This window comes from Nothoprocta perdicaria, unplaced genomic scaffold (assembly GCF_003342845.1).
Source record: "Nothoprocta perdicaria isolate Ctin4 unplaced genomic scaffold, notPer1 scaffold_34, whole genome shotgun sequence".
Classification (NCBI taxonomy): domain Eukaryota; kingdom Metazoa; phylum Chordata; class Aves; order Tinamiformes; family Tinamidae; genus Nothoprocta; species Nothoprocta perdicaria.
Window position 1 is genome coordinate 5,217,385 of NW_020455577.1, and position 16,606 is coordinate 5,233,990.

The window sequence follows — 16,606 nt, forward strand, 5'->3', positions numbered from 1 at the left end:
TGGAAACATCTTTGGAAACATCTTTGGAAACATCTTTGGAAACATCTTTGGAAACATCTTTGGAAACATCTTTGGAAACATCTTTGGAAACATCTAAGTGGGTAAAAGTACCTATTTGCAAGCTGCATAACGAAAGCATGATGATCAACAGGAAAGATGTGAATAACAAACCCGCAGAGTAAAAGGTATAGATTTATATGCACCAAACATGAACAATCCTACTTCTAGGAATCACAGAATACATGTTAGGCTGAGGAGAGAAATTATTTATTCCAGAATGCAGGGACTTTGGAAAGAATTTGTGGTTCATAAAGGACAATCAGTTATATAACACAAAACACCCTGGGCCAAAAGGGTTAGTACAGCTCCAGGATTTTAAATCACGGGACAGTTCTCGTTTCTCTAGCACCAGCAGCAGGGCCTGGACACCTGTATTTATGTCAAGAGATCTGTAAAGGGAAGGTGGAAATTTGAAAACAAGGCTTCCATCTCTAAAAAGGACCAGTTCAAAATGGCAGCTTTTCATACTGATTTTTATTTCAGAGAATTATGAATTTAGGAATTATTTCTCAGAAGGTTTATTCTGCAGAGGATGAAGCTCTCTATTCTGAATTGAGTCTGGTACTACTTTCTGTTAATCAGTAGTGTAGAGAGAAGTATCATCTTGCAGTGTCTAAAACCCTGCAGTACAGACTGCAAAAGGGCACACAAGCAAAGGAATAAAAATGCTTCATCGAGCAGAAAGATTTAAAAGGCTTAACAACTAGCTAATGGCAATCATTCCTAGACTTTTAAATGCAAGGTCAAATCTAAATTTAGCCTTTCATCTTTTCGTCATCTAGGCCTGGTTCTCTAGGAATGCAAAACAGGGTGCCCAGTTCCACTTTCTTTCATAACCCTCAACGGTCTGACTTTTTTGATGTTGTTCTGCCCCGTTTGCAGGCTCCTTGCCAAATTCTGAGTGAAAGGGCTTTGCTTCTCCTCTCTGCACCGGCATGGCAGAATTCTGTCCTCACCATCCTTTCCATACAGGGCAGGAGCAGAGCAGGCAGCTTCTGCTGGTTTAGGCTCCACAGTCTTGAAGCATGTTACAGCTGTGATCTTTCAGCCTTCCTGCTGCACTTGAACAATTAAAAAGATTTAGTTCAGGGTACGTGGCATGTGAGCCCTTTTAATCTAGTCCTAACCTGTGCCACATCTGTAGCTTCTGGTCCTATGTTCCTATGAACTATAAAGGAAGGACTGATATAAAAATAATGCTATGTGTTTTTATTCCATTCTTCTATTGTTTTTGTCTGTGGTATATCTCTTATTTTATTTCATCCTTTTAATGGCTAGAACTCTTCTAATGGGTGTGAATGACGACCAGGTAAAAATAGGGATTTGAAACAAAGGCTTAAAAGTTCAAAACAACAGAAGATGACACAGGACACTGTATAAATAGAAAATACTGTCACTTGGAGAAATTATGGGTAAATTCAAGATGTATTGAAACGCCTACTTTTATAGACATAGCATCTTCTACTAGCAAGACAAACTTTCATTTAAAATCGAACAATATGGATAAAGCTTAAGTCCAATGGAAGAAGCTAAACTTAGCAAAAATACAGACTTAAATTTAAGCTCATGTAAGTGCTTGGTGCATGCAAAGGGGATTTACCATTCAGCAAACAATTTCAGGCAGCCATTAAGACCTATTAAGTATAGGCATGCACAGAGCCTAGCAGTGAAAAAAGGGGACATTTTAGAACTATGGTTTGTGAATAATCTTATTAATGTATAGGCCTGGATGAATATTACACTCAGACATAGGAAAACATGGCCTGCAGCTGTTCCACATCCCTCAACACACAGCCGCTCATACTGCTCACCAAATTTTGCTGCTCAGACGATTAACCAGGAATAATAAAGGCTCTAAACCTCTATGGAATTCTTTCTCATTTTGAAGAAATACAAATATAGCATATGTGGTAATAAAATTTAAGAAAAGAATAGAAAGCAATCAGAAATTCATTAATAAAGATATTGCAAAGAGGCACTCTGCAAAAAGCGCTCTGGTCACCAAGACAACAGAAGAAATGAGTGCAAAATCCATGGCAGGAATGAAGAGACATTTTCAGAGGTCACTGTAGCCCTCCTCCTAATCATGAAAGGGTGAGCAAGGGTTAAACTCATTTCAATGTTGGTAGAACAAGAGTTGCAGCATCTAAATCAACAGAAATACAATCTGGAATAGTTCTCTTCCTTTACAAAAAACTGCTTATATTTATATGTCCATATATTTTTAACTGCATTCGAATCTGGCAGAGTGAAGTATACTCTTAAGTCAATATTTAAACTATCCAAGAGATGTATTGCATATATAAACTAAATGATCAGTGCGAAAACAAATACACATTGAAATCATGAGCAACATTCTAGCATAAAGAAAACAAGAACAGAATGTCATTAATTAAAGAGAAAAAATAAAACACTTTCGTAGTGCTTATCCATTAATTTCACAAGCTCAAAGCCAGCTGCCTAACTATGGATGCTGCAGTTTGGAAGTCTGATACATCACGTGTCCTCTTTACACTGGGTGCCTCCCTGTCCTGCCTTGGGATCTGCCCAAGTGCTAATTCCCACAGCTGCAGTGGGAGCTAATGGGAATTAATAGTATACTTAAAGCGTAACTCCTAAGTGATGATAATAAGAACCTCTGGAAAATAAGATTCTAGACATTCAAGACAGTCAATGCAATTTTTTTTTTTTTTTTAAAAACTTTTGTATTTCTGTATTCTCATTTTAACTTTCTATAGAAATGGAATAAACAGTTTGCAGATCCCCAATCTGCAAACACACTGAAAATTATACATTTTTAAATCAGTCATAATTTAGTTATGAACATTAACAGCTTATAAATGAATTACTAATGAAAGCATGCTATGTTAAGCACTGTAAATGTATTGATACAGGGATAAAGAGACATCAGAAATATGATATTAAATGCTCACTGACTACTGTCCACCTTGCACTCGGAGCAAGGAACATGCTCTGCCGTGGAGCAAAGGTGCATGGTGAGGAGCTATCCCATATAATCCCACAGCTTCGCTTATGCTGCTTAATAATTAAGTTGGCCAAGTACCAATACTGACATTTCCCAACTTCTGAATACTAAATTGCTGCAGCCTTAATCTTCTTTTAATAGAATTTTCAAGTGTAGTGCCTGTACACATCACTCACATGGCAGGGTCTCTTCTTCAAAAGAAACACGAGCAGCAGCTCCAAGAAAGGAGCTCTTCCCCTCCATCTCTGATATACAGACTACACATCTCCACTTAGAGCCTCTAGCATCTCTCGTGCTATAATACCATTTTCAGAATTAATGTATTCAAGAAGATATTGGCAACAGAAATGATGATTCGGAACAGTGAGTGACAAACAACACAGAATTTTGTTGGAAGAGAAAATGAAGCACACTTTTGTGCATGATACCATGCCTCTGGAGGGACTTGGAATTGCTTTTTTCATCTATTAAATTGTAGAAATAAAAATTCAATGAATTATGCATTTCTGAATGTGTCATAAAGACAATGAATCAATGCCCTTTTGCTTTTCATTTCTTTAACTGTTATGAACCAGCAAATTTGCATATCCAGTTAGAAAATACTACAACCAGGAATTCAAAGCTCTGAGTATTTCATTTCACAATCTGACCTTATATTAGATCTGGCCTTATATTATAAAAATATAATTTTTATCAGGCAATTTCCCCCAGGAGAAATTTACCACCACCATTCACCAACACATACACTACTCCGGGCAAACATTCTCTATGGAGAAAGCAGTCTAAGACAGTAAAAATTGTTTCTGCTTTTTTCCCTTCCATTCTCCTTTTAGTAGGTGCTGTTTTAGAAATCACTACAGGTACAGGCCAATGCTTTCACTGGAGCTTGATTTCACCCTGAACTATCCTACCGAAGCCAAGCTAACAAAAAAATTGTATTACACTTTATTCCATAACACCATTTGGCACTTGCTTACATTTATTTAAATTAACAACAGCCTGTTATTTGCTTCTTGGTTCCTTTCAGGGAACTTTTAAGCATAACTGTGATCGAATAAAAAAAATAATAATAGTAAAACATAAAAGGTACTTTCAACACCCCAAAATGCACCTGCAGCCATTGGGCAGAGAGTTCTTGGTCTTACAGGACCAATATGATCCTTTAAGGACATTGCCTTAGTTTTGGATCATAGAGACAAGAAGTCAACTTTAAATTAAAAAAAAAAAAAAAAAAGGCAAATTTGGCAAAATTGATTGTAATTTGCACAGAATCTCAGTATTTCATAATGTTTCATTCACAGATACTCAGAGAAGAGTTGACAATTGCACTAGCCAAGCTTAAGGATTTTATTTAGATACACAAGTTACCAGGCTAGCTTTCAAGATCCCTACATATACTTATCTGCTCCAGAGAAAAAGGTTCCACCACCGAGAGGGATACAAAGAATTCAAGGTTAGCATAAATCATTATTCCTTGGACTGATTTCTGCAGGTTTGCTACTAATACAAACCAAATTTCAACTTCCTGCTAAAGGAGTTCTAATTCATCCATAATCCAATGTCTGGATTCTTTAAATTGGTGTTTATACTAAGTTGTCCCCTGAAATCCTGTGCAGGCTCCTCTCTCTATCAAAAGGTTTTACCTGTTGTACAGCTGGTCTGCTCAAGGTAGAACTAGGGATTGGTGTCATCTTAACTGCCAGGACTAGAAGGTCTATTTTGTGGGCTACTATTACTGAACTGATAACAATAGGTAACCCAAAATACAGGAAAGTTAACACCAATTATGTCATCATTTAAAGGCAAGTATTTTATTTTGCAGAAAAGTAAATGACGACTCTCTTCCTTATTCCAACTTCCAGAGCATGTTTGGTCAGCAGTGTTTGGTCATTATTATTACATTACATTCTCACTGTATGTGCACTTATGTTATGCTTCAGGTATAATATTCCCTTGCAAACGAGCAGAACATTCCTCTTTTTATTTTTTCAGTGATTATGATTCTTTGTGAAATTATATTTAAATCACTTTTAACCTTCTTAAAAATTTATCTTAGAGCTTTCTGGTATCTGGTGCTTAGCTTAAAATTAGTCTTGCACTTTGAGGAGTGTTTTTTTGATCATAACTTTCTTTAATTTCTCCAATGCGTTCCTTCTTTGTCTTCAAACTCATTTTTTTTCAGCTCAAGATATAGGGATGAATAGAACAACTTGATTATATTTAAATAATGCTTGCATAAAACATTGTTAATGTTTGCTGAAGTACAACAAAGGGGATTTTCTGAATAATGAAGTTGCTCAATTAAAAATAAGTTAATGTGCTGGATTAGCAGGGTGCTGGAAAAAGACTGAAACAGTTACCTAGCAATTGATCAAGGAGCCTTGTCTTCAAGAACAATACTAGTCCCAAAATAGCTCATCAATCTGAAAGGCTGATTACTAAAGCTGTTGTGGGAGCTTTATTTTACAGAGGAATATTGAATTAGTAGGAAATAATATAAGGGGAGAGTTCAATTATTCTGAATAGAAGCATTTGCAAATCTAGCCTCTCAGGGCAGGTATGATTATGTAGGTCACATATCTAAAATGACTCCTACGCATATTTCATTAAAACCCCATCTTTTCATGAATGATAGTCAGCAATAAGCCCTCTTTTGATAGTATTCTCTATAGAGAGTCCTGTATGAAGGATATTTCCTTTGTGGTTACAGAACTGTTAAGATGAGCAGTCAATAAATACTGAGCCATATTTGTCTTATTTTTAGATTAGCCCTTTCACATAATAATAATAAAGAATCTCTTTTGTTTCTCACTTTCTCCAAGCGCCAACCATCATTTTGAACACATAGCAATTAGACACTGGGCAGGATTCCTAGTCTGGTTGTACTGCTGGAGAGCTCCTGGCAAACTGACAAGAACGCATTTTTATGTTCATCCAAACAAGAATATTTTGATTCAGAGTTCACATGTAAGGTTTTCAATGAAATTTTACAAATGCAACAGAAACTGTGTGGTGATAATGAAGTTATGGTACAAAGACAGTTGATTTTCTTTGTTTGCACCCACTTTCGCTGTTTTAGTGAATCTCTGCTTTAATTTTTAATTTGATTTCAGATTGTTTTTTCATCAAAAAAATCCTCTCCACATTTATATGCATTAAGTGTTCTTGGTGAAAAATGTGTATCATCTTTCTATCACTTTTGTCACCTTTTCTTAGCTGTAAGACTGCTTTTTCTTACAAGAAATAGTGGAAATGTCTGGTCCACTAAGCAGCACAAAACCTGATTGCAATGAATTTAAATGGCCATTAGCTTTTTAAGATTAAAAAGAAAATGGCCAAGTTTAATGAATTTTTAATAGACTCATAACAATTGCACAGTTTGCACAGTGCAGGCCTAACAGGTTTATCAGCTATTGCCATTCTTAATTCAAGCAAGCATTATAAAAATATGCTCTCAGCTTAGAAAATGATGTATATATATTCCTGGACTGTCAAATACTTCCTCCTGGTGAATAAACTGAACTTCATTGCATGTCTTCAGAGCTGAAGGTCTACAGATTGATTGCTGTGCTACCTTGTCTACTTAGAGCTCTACATAACTGCATATAACAATTAAGCTTGGGAGAAATACAGCCCAGATATTCCTTTACTCGTGCTTTCATTTACACTCAAACCTAGGCATATATAACAATAAAGGCAACACTATTCTTATCAAGCACGAGGAGCTAATTTCTTACCATATTTTGGGATACGTCTGAGCTGCCATCCTTTGCATCTGAAATATTTGATGAAGGTTCTGAATTCCAAACATAAAATAATCCCCAAATTAATTCTCTGGCTATTGTAGTTTAGCTCAGCTATAGAAATAACCATGGCAATTTTAGTGTAATGTTAGCACATCGCTTTTGTCCTTCCTTAAGCACTAGTTCAAGTAAAAAGTAGCTAAAAAAATTGTTAACTTTAACTTTCCAGCAGACAAGGCAGGGTTGGCATGAAATGCCAACCTGCCCTAACCGGGACATGACACGCAAAGCCTCCCACCGAGGCTAGGGCAGGGCTTGAAGCTAAGAAAAAAGCCCAGACACTAAATCTAGAGGAGAAGAGGTGAAAGATGTGCTGCCGGTGTGAGATATTTCTCTGGCTAGAGGAATGAGTGTTGCACACACCATGCCTTGAGAATAAGAACTTGCTGCACATATCACCACTCACTGTGCTTCTGCCTCTCCATACTGTCCTGGTAGAGAAAAGGAAGTGTTCCTTACTTATTCCTTAAACCAAAAACCTGCAAATCCATCTACATATCTCTACAAGCACATGCCAAAATTTTCCTATATTGGAAAGCGTAAGACTCCCTGTGATTAGTTCCCAAGCAATTACACCTCTTCCAAAGGAGACCAGCTCTCTCTCACAAGAATATGTCAGGTAGGACTTGCAGTTGGCTCTCATACAACCAAGTTATATTAGATTCACCAGCTTCTCTTTTCCACAGAAATTCATATTACCCAGGAGACCTCGCATCAGTATAGCCATGTCGTGGTTCATGTACAACAGACTTGGAATAGGGAAGAAACTTGAACAGCTTCAAAGCTACAAGGGATTCATCAGCTAAAGCTTTGTTCCCCTAGGGCCATTAAGCTGCTACAAAGGAGTAGAAGAAAAACATGAATTTTCACACATCTGCTAATGAAAAGACCTTAATGCTATACATGTAAGTGTATGGATAGCTTTTATGCTCAACTTTCCCATTCTACTTGTGATGATAAGCTTGTTTACACTTAGTTTTCATATATTGTCTGTATTTAGTGTATTTAATCTGGTATAGAAATTACCAATCATAGCCTGCCTAAAACAATACACCACACTTGAAGAGCAGAGAAAATTGGAACACCGAGTTTCCATTTAATCTCTTATTTAATTTGAAATGATCTAGGCCACTGCAAGTGCCCTACCAATACATAAAATTGTAAAAAAGAGTGCAGAGAAGCATGTCTGTGACATCAACAAGACTGTGCCTGACCTTGCAAACACATCAGCTGTGACTGGATATAGTGCAGACAGCTTATCACAGAGCTCATGGGAAACAGAGTTTGTCTGTTTCCCCTTGAGCAAGGGAAATACAACACCCCATATGCCCCACTGATCATCACGAGCTAAACACCATTGTGTTCATCTTGAAAATGCTTTCTCTTGAATCTCTCATTGTTCCCAAGTGACTTGCTCCACCACTGCCAGCTTGAAAATAAACAAAACAGCGTTAAGTGTTATTTGCACAAGTGGAAATTGAGGGGGTAAACTCACCAGCTTAACAACAGTGGCCAAAAAAAAAATATAGCTAACATACCCCTACAGAATCCAACTGAATTAGGCTACAATTCCCATAAACCAATCTAGTCATATTACTGTTTCAGGTCACAAACTCTAAGTGAAGATTTTCCTCTCTGGAGGAAGGCTGACAAAAGATTTAAGAACCCTCCTCTTTCAAACTGTCCCCATCACTTGCAAGGACACTGTAACACCATACGCATAGGAGACACCTGGACATTCGTTTCCAAGTACAGATGAGCTAATCATCTAGGTAGCAAGTCTAAGAGACCTTCGAAATGTCAGAACTCCAAGGGCAGTGTTGCTGTGGGCCTCTGTACCACAATACTTGGTTTTTTTGTTTGGTTGGTTTTGTTGTTGTTGTCGTTTTTTTTTTTCCCTAAAACCAATATGAGTTTAGATTTCTTTGACGCCTCCATTCTGCTTTCAAGTTGAAGGTCACAGACCGATAAAGGATAAAACTGTTACTCCAGCAGTCCTATGAAAAAGCATCATTTCTCGCCAGAAAACTAATTTCAAGTATTTAATATTCTATTGAACTTATGCATCATATTGTAGCAATACAATCCTATATATGTTCCCTTGAAAAATGAAAGGAAAAAAAAAGTATCTTCACCACTAATAATTCAGGCTTTTTATCTTAAATCCTGTCATGCTTATCAGAAGTTTATTTCTCTAGTGCCTTTGTGTTCCTTCTCTGTGATTTCTAACATCCAGATATTAAATTAAACCAAGATATGCTCATAGCAAGCTTTTAGTAATGCACACAGTATTCAGTAACTTTCCAAAGAAATAACTCGCACACAAAATTTGTAAACAATTACAGACTTCGGAACTTCTATCATTCTCTTCCACAGCCCATCTTGTAGTTCTGCCCCAACAGAAACTTTTATCCTTTTTCATATTATGTTTTACTAGACAAAAAGTATGAAATGTTTGTGCTCCAAACCAACTATAATAATTCAGATAGTTTTGGCCCTTTCTATATTTGCACATGAAATTTCAAAATGTTCAACACAATGGCTCTAGATAGCACCAATAACCTCTAATTTTGCTGCATACATTGGCTAATGAAATCAAACTGAAAGCTTATAGTAATCCCAATTCTTGGTTTACTTGGATGAAAGAACTAGCTAAAATCATAAACTTACTTTAAGACATCCTGATCTCTAAAGTAATTGCTTTTCTATCTTCATATTACTCCTCAGAGAGTTAATGTTATATTAATATTTGGAGCTGTGGTTTTACATACAGTGTTTACTTTGTAAGAAGCTCAAATATGAGAAAGCAAATGTTGCCTTATTATTGCAATATCCATAAAAATATTTTTCTGACACATAAATGAAAAATTGAAGCTATTATGTAAGCAAAGCTTTCCTTTCTCCCCAGACTTCTTTTAGGAGTTTATAAACTAATATACCTGACTTAAGGCAGGAACACAAATATATGTGCTGTCTTCTCTAAATCCTGTCAAAGTTCGTACATGAAAGTTTGCTTTTAACTATTACAGAGACTTCACCAAGGTTCATACTGTATTTTAACTCCAAAAATCAATTAGTTGGGAAAAACATTATATTCTATGGCACAGAAGTTCTTAATACATAGGCGTGGAAGGGAGCCTTACGTTAAACAGCTCTAGTCTGATCAAAACTTTTCATAGCTCTTATTTAAGGTGCAAATTACAATTACACCACACTTTGGCAATATTCAAAAACCGGCCAAAACCAAAGCATGCCAGTCCTACTGAACAGCTGCTTGATCACAGCATTCTTTTTGCATTTCCAACACTGAAGCCTTGGATTACAAGTGGTTTTAGTGTTTTTTTAAGTGGTTTTCTATGTTGGCTTTCTTCCAACACTGCTGTATATTAGACATGAAGTGATATAATTATACAATTAACTTCTACCTGCTGTGACTGTGCCTCCTCTGCACAAGGTTGGTTTGAAACATTAGCACACAGAAGCTTCCAGCATGATTGTTCTTAAAGACACTGAGAAATTAATTCCTTTGCTAACCAATACGTCATAGCAACTTCAAGCACATAAAATATGAACTCTTCATGTCTGTACCGTGTGAACGTTCATATAACTCTACAGGTTTTGTTGAGCATAACCTCGTTCCAGCCATCTACAGGCTCAAAGCCAAAGCTTCAGTAGAATCTTTAAGAAAGTCCTTTCTGATCTTAAATGTGTAAGTCTAGCAAACCTAAGATACTACAAATTTTCTCACAGAATTAGAGCAAAGTGTTTACTTAGCTTATGAGACAGGATATGGATGAGGCAATGGCTAGCATATTTCTTGAAGGTTGTACACAGCTTTTCTTTCAGAGAGAGGAATACAAATACCCTGCTAACATATTCAGCAGATGGCTGCATGTGTGTTAACCGTCTGGGTATCTGCTCATACTGTACTGACAGCCCTCTGTTTCCCCAGCTTACAATAAAAAAGCAGTAGAACTCTATAAACTGAAGTTCCTGTCACCTGCCAGGCCAGGAAAGAAGACGGACTTTTTCTTTTTAATGTAAAGAATCTTGACATTGTTTTTACAAAGGCTATTGCTGAAAATGGGGGAAGTTTACCAAAACCCCATACATTTTTTCCTTTCAATTTGCAGTAAAACCACAAATTAGAAAACTGAACAATTTCTACACAATTGCTCCTGTAAATGACAATATATATAAAATTGGTCCAAATTTTTGAAATACACACTAATGAGAAATATAGTGCCTAGCTTTGCTCAAAAATGCAATGGGATAACATCACTGGCTCTAGGTTCCCAAATCAGTAAAAGAGCCAAGGCAGTTGTGTAGATCACCATCATTTTCACAGCTGTGGTGTCCTTGGTCCAGGATTACAAAGTAATTCAGGCTAGAAGGTTTGACTGCAGTCAAACTGTAGTCAAACTTCCTCAAAGCAAGGACAGCTATGAAGTCAGACTATGTTAGCTGGGATAGGTTTGTCTGAGGTTTTCAATCTGGTACCGAAAACCTCCAAGGATGGAGACTGCGTGCTCAATCTGGGAAACCTGTTCTATGGCTTTACTGTCCTAATGGTGTAAAAGATTCTCTGTGTGTCATGAAACATGATGTTTTTGTAGCATCTACACTTCCTGAATATCCAACACTATAGGTCTGATTTACTGTTCAGATACACCAGTGATACCTTTCAAATATAACAGCAAAATTACTTGCATGTGAACTACAGTATAGGGAAGATGAAACCTTTCCTTCTGAATGAAATTATTCTCTCTAGAATTTAGAAATGGGACAGAAAACTACTACAGAAAACTCAGGAAAGTCTCCATGATTTTTTTTCTAAATAAGAGTTTCTATGTTTACTTTGACCAAGTGTCACAGACAAAGTCATGAACAAATGGAAAGCACAGAATCATTTCAGTTGTCCCTTCGTTGCTGCTGTGCAAGAGGACAGGACTAAAACCAAAATACATACAGAAGCAACTCTGCACTTGGAATAATACTAACAAATGGAATATGACTACCACAAAAAAGGACCACTTGGCCCACACAGCAGCTATATTTTTATATCCTAATGACAGAATCAAATGACATAGCATGTTGTGGAAAGCTGAATTTGCTATGCTATTAAGTCTACCCAGAGCAACTCTTAGCAAGCACAACTCTACTGCTCCAGATTTACACAGAGCCAATTTGGAGGTTTCTTCACTGTGTTACTGTATAAACAGACAATATCTGTGTATCTGTGTATCAGTCAGAAAGACTGATACTTGCCAACACACATCATGTTGCTTTAAAAAAAGCCGTCCTTTAGACATAACAACCGCCTATTTTAAGACTCATTTTAAGCACTGCTCATCCTTCTCTTCCTAATGCTCATTTTTAAAAAGCTGTCTCCCTACTTAAACTAGTTTCAGAGAAACTATTGATGCTTACCTTTCACAACTACAATCCTACATCAGTATTCAAAATCTAACACTACAGAAAGATCAGGGCATGCCAGCAAGGATGAGCATTTTTCAGCTTTGCTACATACTAACAACCACGTAGAACTAAAGTATCAAGTGTACACCAGCTATCAAGAAATTCTCTCAACATAGGATGTATTTACAGCTTGCAACAAGCATACTCTCCAGCCACATGACATGGAATCACAAACACTGCAGCAGAAGCACAAATAGCACCATGCTGTTATATGCTCTTTAAAACTGAAACATTTAAAATTAAAGCAATGGACAGCTCTATTACAGAAGATACACTCCTCTTAAGCTCTTTTGTTTCTGCAGCAAGTCCTATGCAACCTTTTCTTTCTCCAGTGTAGAAAAGCTGTTCCACTGGAAACAGCTATGACATACACTGATTATCAGTTATGAGGAATTGAAGGGCACAGAAAATTCATCAGAATGTTTGCACCTGAGTTTGTACTTGTGACCTAATCTTCCTTTAAAGACTTGTGTCCTTAAAGGATTGTGATAGAGGCTGGAACTTCAATTGAACTCTTATGAGCGAGTCCTTCTTACTACTCTTATTATCTAGAGGGCCAATCCTGTGGGATGCTGAACACCCAAAACTCCCCCATGATCAATTGTTGCGGATACTCAGGTCTCTTCACTTCCCACAAAGACACATTATGCTGTTACACAGAAATATGGCAGGTCAATAAATATTCATAAGAGTCACAGTTAAGAGTCACAGTTGAGTTTCACAGTCAAATTAGCATACATATAAAGGCTTGGAGAATAAAAATTACTATTAAAATACATTCATAATTGTCATCTTATGTCATACAGCCCTGAATTTGCTATTCTGAGCAGTATATATTTATAAAGTACTTTCTGTTCAGAATTAGAAGAAACATTTAATGTTAAAACATTATTCAGATTCCTAGACGTTAGCTGGGAAACTAATTTCCAGATGATCAGCTACTTAGCTCAGTTTTAACTGTAACTTGACAGGTTGCAAGTTCTATATTTTAAGAGGTAATGTTCAATTTTAAACAACAGCAACTGAATATTTTAGTGTTTACAAATTATATATTGTTAATATTAGCAACTATACCATCTTTATTTTTAAGATCTATCGTCCAAACCAAATTTTCATTAAATAACTGACTAGATTTTACTATTCACACTAGAATCTGGAAATAAAGCATCCCTAGTTCTCTAGGTTTCACTTATTTTCTGTATGCATGTAATTTTAAGAACATCCATGAGAGTCCATAAAGAATACACTTGCCTTTCTTATGATCACTCTGAAAAGAAATCTTTATGTTAAGACTGTCTTTAAGTTCTACGGTACTTTAAACAGTAAAAAAGTCACATGTAACCAATAATACACTTAAATTCCATTTTGAGGGGACATGTTGTCCATACTGGAGGGAAAATAGCAAAAAAGCTTGTGTTAGCAGAGTTCCGTGACCATCTAAGAAAAGCATTTTTGGTTTTTTTCCTATACTTAAAAATAATTGATTTGAAAATCTGAAGTGATCAGAGCCATACATTGCTCTGAAGATGATACTAATCATTAAAAAGACAGAGGAATTTTTTAGTGATTTTACTATTTCTAAAGCATAGAAGTCTGAAAATATAAGCCATAAATGATATTCAACAGGAAAAAAAAACCAACCTGAACTGAATCACTTTGTGAGAATGTGCTAATATTCACATTAGCTTTAAATCAATTTGCATTTCCATAGAGTTTAAGTTCTTTTTCATATTTCATCTGAATTCTAAATATCTGGGAATACTTTATCTAGACAGTTTCTTTACAAATTAAGATAGCCGTATTTATTATCACCATAAAGTAAAAATTTTATTTCACTCAAAAAAGAAAACCTAGTTAGTTTAATCCTGAGAGAAATTCAGAACTCAAAAATATAATAAAGCACTCTAGGACAAAGTGGCACCCTTGATCTAGGAACATCGTGCAAATACTATGCCATCTTTTCCACAACACACGAACAGAAAAGTTTCTGTTCCATTTATCTCTCAGCAAGGATTTTTTGTCTTGAAGACAAAAGACCTCAGGTTACAGAACAAAGGTATGAACGTATATTCGTTCATGTGTTTTTCTTGTTTTGAGAAACAAAACGATGGCATATATGGCATCTACATATAGCATGCAAAAGTCTAAAACACCTGTGGGTCTCTGTGTACTAGGTGCTGAAAGACAGAGAAGAAATGGAGACCCATAGAGCTTCGTATCTAATCAAAACAGAAAAATTAAGTGCCAAATGACAAACTAAAAAATGTTTCCATGCAAAGCTGAACAATTCATTTACACCTCATGAAATGACTAGCTTGGCTTATCAATTTCCCCAAACCAGACTCCTTTCACTCCCCTCTGATCTAACTCTGAGAAGATGGGAGTTTCTCTTTACTTCATCTCCTATAACCACAACTTATAAAACAAAACAATCAATGCAGCCAAACGACCTACCTACTTACCACTCCTACTGTGTGCACCCAGGAGCTCTGGCCCAGCTTGCTGCAGGTTTCTTCTTTCCTTGCCCAGGGAAGATTAAAAAGCAACCATCAACATATCCTTGAAGAGAGAATAAAGGCAATCTAGTTGGTCCATCCCTGTTTTGCCATTTATTAGCACTTCTTTTTACCACCACCTCCCTTTCTTCTCTTTCAGAATGAAGATGAGGGTTAGGTTCAGGTGCAATCCGTAAGGTCCTCACTCAAGTGCTGGTTGACCTACATCACCTGGGCTTGGAGTAATGAGAAAGGACTTTTCCTTCCATGAACTAAAAACAGCTTCCAAGCATATGGCCTTAGCATCCTTCCCTCCTCTTTTTCAGACTAGAAATGGCAAGGATTAGATGGCCAGCAATCTTGCTGCTCAATTCAAGACAGTATGAAGCTGCTCAGAGGGGAAAACTAGCAGAAACGAATTCAAGAAAGGAATAAAGTGTGAAAGAGGATAAGTGTTTAGGGTTAGTGACTTTCCTTTAAAAAAAAAAAGTCATAACTAAAATGCTGTTCTCAGTCAAACCATCCACCTTTCATAACCTGTGCCTTCAGCACCAGTCATGGTTGAAGTAGGCTGTTGTTTTTCCAGCATAGTCCATACGTAAAACTCACAAGGCAAGTGAAAGTTACACTGTATCACACTGTAGAAGGAAAATGTGGAATTGGTCCATATATGAATTGGAAATTCCACAGCTCTTTACTCCCCATCAGCCCCACTGCCTGCGGCTACATTAAAAATAAGCTAGTCCCCCAAAAATAACATGTTTAAGTTCAAACTTTCCTTGTGAGTGTGTAAACTACAGTCGAGTTAGTTTTAAGGTGCATGTTTGGAGGATACTTGCCACCACTAAATACTGGAATTCTATGTTTGAATAAAAGCTAGTGATTCTTACGCAGCCTTCTGGGGCTCTTTTAAATACAACAGCAGATGTTGCTAGACTCAGGATTGTTCCTCTGCAATTGCAACTATGGGAATGGCTGTGAGGATGGAAGGAAGAAATGCTTCATGGTCCTCAGCTATGCAGGACAAAGCAGGCAGGGAGATTCACCTTTTCTGGTATCAGCTAGGCTCTAACCAAACTATATATATTCAAAAATGTAATAGGACAGACCTCAGTGACCTTAGTGCCGACAGTGGCACTTAAATCTGTCGCACCAATAAGCTGCACAAGCAATAGCTGCAGAGGAAGAGCCCTTGAGAAAACAAAGCACTGCAAAGTACCCGAACCAGGGACCTGGGATTTTGCTGTAAGAACTGCCAAGCAGGGGAAGTGCCCCCCATCAGGCTCGTGTCTCCACTCAGAGCACAGGGGGGAACCTCTCCCTGGCTGGAACTGAGCGTGAGCCCAGCTCCAGCACAGGCACATCCCAGCCTATTTGAGAGCTGGCGAAACATCAAACCTTTGACCAACCTAAACGCAGTTTGGGGCAGGAGAGGGAAAATGCTCCAAGCTGAACGTCCTTTCCCTGTGCTAGCAGCATGAGCGTGCCTTACACTCGGGCCGCGCTCAGCTGGGACTGCTGCCAGAGCCCTCGCCGAAGCCCGGTACCGCCTGCAGCCGCCAAAGCGACACCACGAGCTGCGACACTGCAAACGCCAACGGTGCGGGAAGCGGAGCGGAGAGCGCGCGCGCGCAGCCAACGGCCGTAACGGCCGCCGCCAACGGTCGCCGCTAACGGTCGGCGGCAGCGGTGACGTCACATCCTCGGCCGGGGCGGAGCGGCGCGGCGCGGCTCGGGCAGCGCCGGCCTCCCGCGCAATGAGCGTCCCCGGCGCGGCGGGCGCC

General features: G+C 37.8%; 1 long non-coding RNA gene across 1 annotated transcript in view; it reads right to left on the bottom strand.

Annotated features, from left to right (window-relative positions):
- Positions 1–14,885, bottom strand: part of LOC112951124 — a 77,773-nt gene extending 62,888 nt beyond the window's left edge. The window contains exon 1 of the long non-coding RNA XR_003250140.1: positions 14,782–14,885. This is a non-coding gene — a long non-coding RNA (uncharacterized LOC112951124). The remainder of the gene's footprint in view (positions 1–14,781) is intronic.
- Between the last annotated feature and the right edge of the window lie 1,721 nt (positions 14,886–16,606).